Source organism: Urocitellus parryii, chromosome X, assembly GCF_045843805.1.
Source record: "Urocitellus parryii isolate mUroPar1 chromosome X, mUroPar1.hap1, whole genome shotgun sequence".
Lineage (NCBI taxonomy): Eukaryota > Metazoa > Chordata > Mammalia > Rodentia > Sciuridae > Urocitellus > Urocitellus parryii.
This window is the reverse complement of record NC_135547.1, coordinates 60,052,146-60,064,856: the sequence shown is the minus strand read 5'-3', so window position 1 is coordinate 60,064,856 and position 12,711 is coordinate 60,052,146. Positions and strand designations below refer to the sequence as shown.

At 37.8% G+C, this 12,711-nt stretch overlaps 1 pseudogene; it reads left to right on the top strand.

The window, feature by feature from the left end:
• The first annotated feature begins 3,858 nt into the window (after window positions 1-3,858).
• Window positions 3,859-11,846, top strand: LOC113175796 (protein N-terminal asparagine amidohydrolase pseudogene; annotated as a pseudogene).
• The last annotated feature ends 865 nt before the right edge of the window (window positions 11,847-12,711 follow it).

Below are 12,711 nucleotides of genomic sequence, written 5' to 3'. Positions count from 1 at the left end.
GTGAAGGTGGAGGCCACTTGATTTGCACAGCATGTGGTGTGCAATGCCAGACCAAATACCTCCCTTACTCAAAGCTGAGAAAGGATGCTCAGCCCATGATCACGGCAGCCTCCCACAGTATGGAACTTACATTTTTTCTACTGAATGGCATCTAGCAATATTTTAGAATACTTTATGATTGAAAAAAGTAAGTTAAAAGTACTGGGGTTGTAGATCAGTGGTAGAGTGCTTGCCTAGCACTTGTGAGGCACTGGGTTCAATCCTCAGCACCACATAAAAATAAATTTTAAAGAAAGGTATTATGTCCATCTACAACCTAAAAAAAAATTAAGTAAGTTAAACAAATTTTAAGGGGTTTTCTGTTTGTTTGTTTTGCATTGTTGGGAATCTGGGGGCCTTGTGCAAACTAAGCAAGTGCTCTACCACTACACTACATCACCAACCTAGCTTGGAGAGAGAGAGAGAGAGAAGATAACGCTTATGAACTCTGGCATCCCCTGAAATGTTCCTCCATACAAGGTGGAGGCAGAGTTGTAAGACATGCTCACTAAGAAGTCAGATTTTCACTTTAAGATGGTCCTAAGTTCACTTGAAAAGAAGAAAAAGAAAACCTTTATGAAGTAATTGGGTGTTCAGAATGTGAATATATTTTTTCTGAGAGACACCTAAACTTAATTTTCATGTCATTTATTCAGACAACAGTGAAATTTTGAAGTTTCTGACACAAAATAAAAATAATCATACCTTAAAAAACTAATACCCCTGTGGAGATGACATTGGGGTAAAAATCAATTCTCCTCCTAGTAAGTTATATGTTACTCACATGGATGCTCACTAGAAAGGCCACTATGATGAAGGCGGCAATTATTAGCAAGGAAGAGACAATGTTTACTACCTAAACAGAGACTAAAATGTCTGTTCCAGAGAAAGCAGATGTGCAACCAATTGCCTCCTGAACATGAGACTTCAGACAACATACTAGATGTGGCGTACATGCATGGACTATCACTATTACCATGTGTCAAAACAGCATGATAAAGCTGTCCTGCCTACCAGATCCTGCCAAGGCTAAAACCACTATTCAAAACTACTTTCATATTCCATGAACCAGTGGGCCAGGATGTTCCCAGCAGGTAGATACCAGTGTATCTCTTACCCTATCTAGAAGTTTTCACTATATCCTGACTGCAATTTACATTTTCCCCCAAGTTTAGCTTAGTCATTCCTGACAGTGTTTTACTGATTCACTTCCTACAAGATCGCATTTGGTTTATGCTCAGTTTTCCTGAGCATATCACATCTGATAACAATCCCAAATTTGTAGCCCAGGCCACACATCAGTGAGCTCAATCATGGGGCACACAATGGACTCTCTCTGCACTATATTACTCTAAATCCACAGAGATGAGAATTTTGATGGACTATTAAGGACAGGTTTAAGTAGCTAATATGAGGAAACAATATAACCCCAGACAGGACTGTATATATTTGACAAGCATCCTAGTGTCTAAGCGCAGCAATTCTCCAAAATGGTACTCATTTGTGTTATCATATGTTTGATCATGGGGTCTGTTCCTTTCCTTTTATTATACATCCTTCTTTTACAGTTATTGACATTGTCTGTGGGAAACCCTTAAAGTCCTTCTACCTCTATCACCCCTCTCCCAAAGACTCAAAAAGATGAAAGATTAAAACAGCTATTAAATAGTAAGAGATGGAAAGTTATGTGAACCCATTTAAAATTTTTTGAAGTTTAAGATGTATGAACATTTCTTAAACATGGTATGGTTTTCAGCTTGCATTATATGAATACATTTTTTTATAAAATGGTTTTGTCCTTGTATGTACAACTTTCCAGAGAAAATATGGGGATGAAAATAGGATATTGAAAAACAAGGGCTGGGGATGTGGCTCAAGCAGTAGCGCGCTCACCTGGCGTGCGTGCGGCCCGGGTTCGATCCCCAGCACCACATACAAACAAAGATGTTGTGTCCGCCGATAACTAAAAAATAAATATTAAAAAAAAAAAAGAAAAACAATGCCTGAGGGTCTTAGTTTTAGGCTTATTTTGTAAACCTATGTGTTTTCAAAGATTTGAGGCACCTTATTTTTTTTAAATATTTTATTAGTTAGACACAATACCTTCATTTTATTCCTTTATTTTTATATGGTGCTGAGGATCAAACACAGGGCCCCGCATGTGCAAAGCTAGTGCTCCACCACTGAGCCACAACCCCAGCCCCTTGAGACACCTTCTGACACCTTCTCATCTATGCTCTTCGTCTCAGAAATCAGTGGTAGCTGATATTCCCTTAAGCTTGTTTTTAAACTTCCCATTGGTGTGCAAAGTCCAAATGGAAAATAATGTCAATAATCTCAATGTAAAGGTTTATTTTTTTATATTTTGATTTGTTATATATGGCAACAGAATGCATTACAATTCATTGTACACATATAGAGCGCAATTTTTCATATCTCTGGTTGTACACAGTCACATCCTTCATGTCTTCATACATGTACTTTCAATGCAAAGTTTTTTTTTTTTTAAAGAGAGAGTGAGAGGGGGGGGGAGAGAGAGAGAGAGAGAGAGAGAGAGAGAGAGAGAGAGAGAGAGAGAATTTTTTTAATATTTATTTTTTAGTTTTTGGCAGACACAACATCTTTGTTGGTATGTGGTGCTGAGGATCGAACCCGGGCCGCACGCATGCCAGACAAGCGCGCTACCGCCTGAGCCACATTCCCAGCCCGCAAAGTTTTGATTACTAAATGAGAGTCAATCTACAGCAGCAGAAAAATAATAGCATCTACAGAGGCATGGGAGAAGGAGAAAATTAATGATCCCTTTTGATTTTATTTTTTCAGCACTGCTTTTTAAAAAAAAAAAAATTTGTTCCCTTCCTCCTGGAAAATAAAACTAAAACCTCTCAGTGCTGTCTTTCTGTGATTCTATGATCAGACTGTTAAGCCTAAGACCATGCTATGAAAGACAGATGTCCTCTATGCTCAAAAAGATGATCAATTGATGTTGTGGACAAACTTAACTTTTTAAAATATGATTGCCTCAGATGGTCCCCATAAAACCAAGGACTAAACTGAACTATTTGGACTGGATTGGGAACCCTAGAGCATCTGGAGCCTCACTGTGTACTAACTACATGTGGGCCCTGTTAACCTGACCAACTGATTAATCTACATCCTGCTTGAGATGTCCTACCATTGTAAACTCTTTGGCTCCAAGAGGACTATGTATACCCCAAACACATAACATAAACAAAAATGAGAACAGTTATTAACATATAAAACATCCCTATATATTTAACAAGTTTAAAATTTTTTTCTTGACAGTACTTATTCCTAGAAAAATACCCAAACTGAGAATGGGTGAATAAATTGGCTTAAAATAAATTCTTAAACTTTAAGCAATCACCTTAGGAAGAAAAACAAAGTAGGAAATATTTTCACTGAAAAGAGTTTCCACTTCAAATATCTATGATAATAAAATTAGAAATATTGATAAAACATGGTAATTTAAATTACAGAACTAAATCTGCCCCCTCCCCTAAGAAAGGATATAAGGACTAAGAATGGAACTAACAGGCAATGGATGAGTTACCATCACAAGTGGTTTGCTTTCCAGGGCTTTTTCTTGTCAGATAATCAACAATAGGTATTTCTACTGCTAATAAAGTTTCTATTCCATTTAAAAGTTGTTTTGTATAAAGAAAATACAATATTTTGATAAAGCCCACTGAAGAGAGAATGGTAGTATTCTGAGAAGTCATGCCTATAAATGAAGATACAAACACCCTACATGAAATAGTGTTAGGGTTTGGATCTTAAATGACTCCAAAGGCCTATATGCTACAGGCTTGGTCATCATCCTTTGGCACTGTTGAAAGAATTTTTAGGAAGTGGGGCCTAGTGGAAGCATGTTTGGTCATTGAGGGTGTGCCCTTGAGAGGCATATTGCGAATCTCCCGTTTCTCTGTTTGCCTCCTGGCTACCATGAAGTAAGAAGGTAAGATCCAAGGTAAGATCCCTGTCATAATGTTTGGCCTTGGCCCGAGCCCAAAACATTAGAGCTAATCTACCATGGACTAAAACTATGGAAACCATGAGCCAAAATAAATCTTTATTCCTTGTAAGTTGATTATCTCAGATATTTTTGTCATAGTGATGCAAAGGTGACTAACACAATAGCAGTCTAATCCAGTATTATATTGAAAGAATAACCTGAAATGATGAATCAGGATTCACTTAGGAATATAAGATGGCTCATATAGAGGAAAATAAAAATATGATCACTTTAATTGCATCAAAAGAAAAAGAAAATCTTGAGTTAATTTCAGTAGATGTTTCAGATCCCTTTGCTAACATATGATGAGTTGAATAATGTTCTTTCAATCAAACTATCATCATTAAAGTCTGAATTCAGGATGAATGACCACCTTCATCAGAGCTATTTATAATTATTATCAAATTTTAGAAAAACTTTATAAAAATATTTGGAAAACTAGTTGTTACACAAGACAACCAAGAAAACTTACCACAAAATTAAATGTAAGAAAGCCTCCAGGGTGATGCCCATGATTGGTTTGTATATCTGCAGCAAAACTTTTGGAAACCAAGTGGTCTTTTCAGAGCCATGAACATTTTTCAAGAAAGAGCTGTTGACATGTTTGGAAAACAAATAGTATTTCTCCAAGTCATTTAATTTCTATATTGCTAACAGTTGCTACGTATAATGCCATGTTTGTCAATATGCCATACAAGACTGTTATCAAATTTATTACAGCATAATTGTCTCCTACATTTTGTATTATGTTGAAGGCATTTTAATATACTGAATCCATTGGAATGGTTTTAGTGTATTTTGACCGTTTTATATTTGTAAATTAAGAAGCAAATAGAGGCCGGGAGAGAGGCAATGGCCTAAGGGGCAGGGACAGCAGCACCTCACCTGGGCTGGTGAGGCAGCCATCTCCTTTATGCCTGCTGCTGGTAGATGGGATGCGAGTGAGCCTGCTGCAGTCCACCAGGGAGCCAACCTGCCTCTGGAGGCTCCATCTCCATTCTGGATTCTAATGATGCCACCCACTGGTCCCGAGGCATACAGGTAGGTAATGGGGCTACTTGCCTGACACATTGTGATGGAACTGACACCAAAGCCGAGGTCTCCTTGATCAAGAACTCCAGAAAAGCCTTTTCCAACCACACTCAAAGGCTCAAGTGGAAGGCTGGAAGTACACTTCATGGGAGGCTTCAGTGATGACAGGCAGTTGTCACAAAAACTTACCAACTTCTTAATGAATTTGACAAACAAGATGACCTAGTTACATTATATGTGACAAAATTAAATGACCAGGGACAGCAGTGGAGCATTGGCTCCACCATGGAATGCTGCCCGGGCACTCTCTCATGCTGGGTTTTGTTCATGATTAAAACACTCAGGGGTCACTCCAGGGGGACTGGGCTAACTGGGCTGCACAAAATAACCACACAAGAGACAGAAATACCATTTTCTTTGGGGTTGCTGTGACGGCTCCTCTGACCTTAAGGGGAGGGAGAGAGGGAGAGAGGAAGAGGGAGAGGGACAGGGAGAGGGGGAGAGAGAGGGGGGGGGAGAAAAAGAGGGACAGGGAGAGGGGGAGAGAGAGAGAGAGAGAGAGAGAGAGAGAGAGAGAGCGCACCCATGCTGACCACTTTTATTGAGAAGCTATTCAAATGAGGCAAGGGGTCAGGTTTCAGGGGTCTGAATCTAGCTTCATGATGTCTGCTGTCAGCAGGTTGACTGACATCTAGGTAGGCCACACCCAAGGACACAGTAAGATAAGGTGTTTCCATGAAACATTCTATCCCAAACAGGGCAAGGGGTAATATTACAAAGAAACAGGTGAGCATAGCTCTACCCATGGGGCTGTAGTGAGAAACTGATGTGACTCCATTTCTGAGAAACCAGCCACTACCTCAGAGCAAAGCCTGTACAAGGAAGGGGGAGTGACCCTTGTCCTTAGAAAAACCCACAGAGCACTCCTAAGCACATACCCACCCTGCCAAGTTGTTTGTCTACAAATAACAGGAGAGATCTGTGGTGCCAGGTGTCCCTAACTCAGACTAGGTGAGGACCCATAGCAACCCCCTAGCAACCACCAATCAGCATGAAACAGGGAAAATACCTGGGATGCCAGATGACCCCCCCAGTAGTTTATGGTGGTTGATAACATGTTGGGAAACCATGTAGTTTAGCATGTACCTCCCTTTTGGCCTAAACCAATCAGTTCAAAGGAATCCCCCCTCTTGTACTAACCAATCACCTCTACCCAACTTGTTCCCACCAGTGAATGTGCTAATCAATGTTAAGAGTTGTTGTTTGATTTTCCCACGGTATGGAATGATTTGCTGTGTGATGCTGTGATGCATAGAGTATCCCCAAAACCTATAAAATCTCACTGAACAAAGGACTGGGACTCACTCCCTGGGACCACTGTGTCGGAAAGTGTTGTGAGTCCAGGCTTGAGCTTGCAATAGACTCTTGTGTGATTGCATCGGATTAGGCTCCTGGAGGTCTATTGGGATGCCACAAATCTGGCATTACAGTAGGAAGACACATCCATGCAGGAGATACTTACCCTAGAACCCAAGAAGGGCGGGGCATCTAGCAGCATCTGCTATCTGAAGCCTCAATCACCCAGCCGGGGAGTGTGACTGAGTGTGACTCAGTCACATGCAAGGTTGGTCTCCCAGATATTCCCCCTTTCTTAATATGTAAAAAAAGTAACTGGGAAATTATCTTTCAGTCACTGGATTCTTGGTCGGAGGTTATCATGATCTGCTATTGAAACACAAAAGGAATTAGTAGAAAGCATATAATTTTTATAACACAATTAAATTGGAAGATCCAGATTATTATTATTACTTCACCAAACACTCATCAGAAGATTCTTAATCTTTTCCCAATTTTATTGGGAGGCATTGTGTTTGGCCATAGTAACAGACATTCTCATTGGCATGGCATTTAGGCCTCTCCATAAACCATAGAGCAAAGGACTCATTCACATTATTTATTACATCATCTTTTAGAGCATTATAATCTAGTTCTCATCCTTCCATCAGCACTTATCTGACCATGAAGGATCTTGGAAGTAATTTAAGTCAAACATTAAGAAAATCCATACATTGTAAGTTTTAATACATAGCCACAAAGGCTGCAAATGAATAAACAAGGAATAATATTTAAAGTAGTCACTTCAGGGATTATGAGACCAGCAGTTTGCCTAGATAGGTCTGGTTAATTGACATACACCTGTTTCAAAGCCTGAATATTAACTTCAGCATATTATAGCTCTGAAATATTAACTGGCAATAACTAATAATACAATAAGTTGTATTCTTACAGGCTACAGGATATTTATCATCTTTTTTCTTAATTCTCACATTTAAGGAGCTAATTAGGTCTGTCAGTAATGTAAATGCTCTTAGAAAAATCTATTTTAATAATTTTTCCAACAATTGTCCAGATATAGTCTTAATCACTAAAGACCAACATAATTGCCTGGTTTAGGTTTCTCATATGCTGTCTTTTTCTCAAAAGATACTTGCGTACAGCCAGTTTACCATAGACTTAACATATAGGTATAACTGACCATTATAGTCAGTACAATTAATCTAGTTTTATGTGTGGACTTTCCAGTCCACACTGAAAGACACATTAAAGGTGGATCTGGAAAATGGCTCCATACAAGTCTTTTCATAATCTTTACTTACCTGTCAAGTTCGTGAAGTTGCATGGTTGTAAACTCTGTAGCTGGAAATTTACCTTCCTGAGCCAGGTTTCTCCTTCATTATCATGATGACTGGTTCAAACTCTCCTTTGAAATCTAATTTACTGAATCATGTTCAGTAACATTAAGGCTCTCAATATTACAATTTAAGAAAAAAAATTAAAAATATTTTGTAAGATCTAGTGTGTATCTCTGGGGTCCTGTATTTAAATGATAAGAATAGATTTACCTTTTATTGATTATTATAATTTCCCAATATAGACCAGTTGATCCATCCTAACAATTTAGCAAGAACTCTCAATCTTTTTTGTTTTGTTTTGTTTTGAGAGAAGGTCTCAAAATCTCTCTGTATTTTAGAATATTACCCTTTAAATAGGTGTCTCTTAATTGTCTTTAAAAATATGATCAAGGTTATTTCCCAGTGTAGGGAGCAGTAAATAAATCTTACCATATTTTTATAGATAATAGGTCCAGCCAGAGAACTTATATAATATCAATGAATTTTTAAAGTTTATAAACTTTATTGTTCAAAATTAACATACAATTTTAATTTGGAGAAGTTCAGTCTTAATAAAATGTTTTTCCAAATCTTATAATTATCCAACAAACAAAATATGTAAGAATCAACAGTGTCTTTGAATCAATCAAATTAGTCTCTAAGGAGAATTGTCAAAATTGGGATCTAAGTTAATAGTTTAATATACTTAGTGTTTAATTAAGGAGGTAAAATTATTTACCAAAATTTTTGTCTTAAATAGTAAGAATCATTAGGCAATAAAGATCTTTTTAAGGAAATAAACTTAACATTTTAATATTGACAAAAATCTTAGCTCACATCAGCATAGTAAAATTGGGAAAATAGCCTGAAATATCCTTGAATTAATCAGTTAAAATTTTTATAGTTAGTCCAGTACATATAGATCTCTTTTTAAAACTGTTTTAACTTTTTATATAATCTGTTTAGATAATGATATAAAGATCTTTTTTAGGAAAATATTTTTATCATTAAAATCTAGAATATAAAGACCTTGTTTGGGGGCTGGGGATGTGGCTCAAGCGGTAGCACGCTCACCTGGCATGCGTGTGGCCCGGGTTCGATCCTCAGCACCACATACAAAACAAAGATGTTGTGTCCGCCAAGAACTAAAAAATAAATATTAAAAAATATTCTTTCTCTCTCTCTCTCTCTCTCTCTCTCTCTCTCTCTCTCTCTCTCTCTCAAAAAATTAAAAAAAAAAGACCTTGTTTTACCCAAAGATGATTTCCTTTTTCTTTTTAGGACCTCCAATGTGTGCTTCCTCTCTGTTGAAGCATCTTTTTCTTTTAGAATTTTTCCTGGTTTTACTTTGGAACAATTTCTTAAAGGCTTAGAATCTAAACAAATTATTATACTTTGATAAGCAATATCAATGAAAATATAAAGTCCTTAGATATTTTTGTAGACAGAATTATATTTGTTTATCATCTTATAAAAGTTTGTACAATAACTTGAGAATTAGAAATTACTTGAAGATTGTATTTTTTTCTTAAAAGTAAAGTAGTAAAATACATTTATCTCAAATAACTGTAACTAAAAGGCAGAGTATCAGATAAATGTATGTATAAAACATATAAATTATGGGTTTTCTGTTGAAGAAAAACAATTAGACAAATATATATTAACTAAACAATTAGATATATATGCTAATTATTTTGTGGATTAACAACTATAGGTTATCTAAACACCTAGAAAAATATATATTAAGAATACGGGCATAACTTATAAATGTATTAACTTTATGTAACCACGTGGTTCTCAAAATATTTGGATCCATTTCAATTTATTTTTAACTAGGAGTGCACTCTTATATGTGATGTCACTTGATGTAACTGAAATAAGATCCTTATGTATACATATTTATTTTTTGTAATTATAATGTCAGGAATGAGAATAAGGAATTTTTTGTCCATCATAGGAACATTTTCGGCTTTTGTTCCTGTGGCGAGCAAATGCATCCCCATAACCTCCAAAATTAAAAGTTAAATACAAAGAAGCATGTCTAGTATGTCTAGCGGATTGCATTTTGTTTGATTTTTGTCTGCATTCCCCCTGCCTGGCCAAGAGGTGGGTAGCAGCTTGCCTTGTTTCTGCGACCTGCAGTTGTAGGTTGTAGCTTGGGTTCTCCTGTATACTTTTCCTTGTAGCACGTGGGTGCTTTAAAAGTGAGTTTTAGCGACAGACGCCAGTGTTACCATTAGATCTTAAGGCAGTCTGCATTCCGCATTTAGGTCAGGTCAAAAGGTTAAAAGGGTTAAAAGCACTGCTGGCCTCGAATCTAGTTATGGACCCAATAGGAAGCCCTCACCAGGCATGCACTCTACTCTCAGTCTGAAATTTTTCTGATTCCTTCTAGCAAATTCCTATCAAAATAATTCAGAAATTCTATCTCATAGAATTTAGCATTTTATTCTTAGTTGTAAATCATAGATGTATCATATCCATCCAATATTTTATTTTATTCTAAACTTTAAAAAAAATTGGTACTGGGGATTGAACCCAGGGGCATTTAACCACTGAGTTACATCCCCAGGCCTTTTTATTTTTTATTTTGAGATAGGGTCTCACTAAATTGCTGATGTTGGCCTTGAATTTATAATCCTCCTGCCTCAGCCTCCCAATTTTCAGGATTTATAGGCGTGTGCGGAGAAGGTACTGTCAGGTCAGAGGTGGTGACTTAGAACAAAGCAGCCCATGTGGGAAAGAAACAGCAATCAGGCGCTGACAGGAACTCCTGTCAATCAGCGGGATCTCCTGATTAATGCCTGTCAATCAGTAGAACCTCTTGGCCAATCCTGGAGTTCAGCCAGCTCCCCTGACCAACTCCAGCTGGACAAGGGACCCTAAAAATCCCTTTTCCTGTCCCAAACCCTTCCCTTCCTGCCATGAGCCCCATAAAATCCCAGTCCTGTCAAGCTCCCATATGGTTTCTCCTCAGACCCTTCTCCTGTCCACTCTGTTGGTCTGATCCAGTTCCACCCAGAGTGATATCTCAAATAAAGCCTCCTTGGGCATTCTTTTTAAATCTGCCTCCTTTGGTCGCTGCCCACCTTGCCTGATCTCACAGGTACCTGTCATCAATCCAAGATTTTAAAGAGCTTTTTCAATATTTTTACAGGTGTTTTTATACCTTCTGTATGGAGAAATAATAAAAATAATTCTTTAATGAAAAATTAAAATGAAGTTATTGTTTAAGCACACAGAGACTACATCATATTTTGTCTTTTAACATTAAGTTCCTCAGTTGCACACCATTTGCAAACAGCCACAATTAAAACAAGAGAATCAAGGGATGTGGTTTTGCCTCTGGAGTAGAAATCAGCAGATAAAACCTTGTTCTTCTGTCACCAAATGCAATTTAAGAGCTTTCCAGAGAAATAGGAAATGCCACCCAAAGATCTGAGAAATGTGAGTGATGAAAATGAGAAGTGAGTGCAGACTACTAATAATGATGTGTTGGTCACCTAAATTCAGAGGCAGACCAAAGAGAAGCACTGAATTTTACTGTTTCATAAATTTTAGCTCTTTGGAAAAAATTCTTCTTATTTGACATCAAGTCATATTTATGCAGACATTTGAATAAAGCTTATCTATCCATGAATATTAAAAAAGAATTAATGACTGGGAAGAAAATGAAAACCACTTTCCTATAATTTATGGCAGAGATAAACAGATCCACATTTCAAGATAGAGGCCCCAGAAGGAGCTGCCCAAGCTTTAGCTGGGGGCCTTATGATTAGTATTTACGATTCAAAGACAGTGCAAGGTCAGATAGGCCCATATTCTTGGATGCCATTTCAACATGTGGATTTCTGGTTGCGGCAAGATGATAAGCACTTTCTACTTCCCCTTTGGCCAGCCCTCCCACTCCCCTACCCCACCACTTTGTTCAACATATCAGTTCTACTTTGATGTTTTTAAAGAAATACACCTCTCCAATGAATATGCTGTTTCCTAGAAATAAATCTTTCCTCTACAAGAAAAATAAAAATGGCTTATGGGAAAAGCTCTCTCCTCCAGGATGCTAAATGTATATATAACTAAACAAAGTTACTTTTTGGCATGACAAAGATAATCAGTGGGGTTTGAAAAGAAGAAAAATTTGGAATGTATATCCATTGAGTCTTAAGTCTTCTTCCTTCATTAGTGTTTCTCAAATTACTTTCAAAATAAAATCTTATTTTGACAAAAGCAAAAAAAAGAAGCAAGCAAATAGAAGCATCAGTAAAACAAAACTTTAAAATTCACCATACCTGGGCTGTGGAGAAAGATTGCAAGTGCAGGAATGGATTAAACAGATGAAGTCTGAAGAAAGAAGAAAAATGGTCTGGATACAGTGTTGCATACTCCCTCATGTCTGTAATCCCAGTAGTTTGGAAGGCTGAGCAGGTGGATAGTGAAGTTCAAAAGCAACCTGAACAACTTAGAAGGCCCTGTGCAACTCAGGAAGACCTGTTTCTAAATAAAATATAAAAAGAGGTTGGGAATGTGCTTTGATAGCTAAACCCCCACCCTTAACTACCTGCATTAGGACCCACATTAGGACCTGATGGGCTCTAATCCCTTAGCCTGCCCCATAAAATCCCAGCACTCAAGCCTGTGTTGCCTCTCTCCATACAAATAAACCCTCACCTGTATCTCTGCCTGCTCTCCGACTTTCATTTCTCATTTGCCAGTCTCCCAGTTCCTCGCTCACCAGTGTGCTTGTGCCCCTCTCCCAGGGTCACTGAGCATCCCTGGGCCCTAATCCAAATTCCATCATGGTACCAGGCCCTCCATTCTGCCGAATGCCCTTTCTGCACCCATCATCAGACATTTCAGGTAAGATCCCTGTCTCTGGTCAACCTAAACGACCTACAAGGCACTCCCAGGGTTACCATGTGGTCAGGGGCA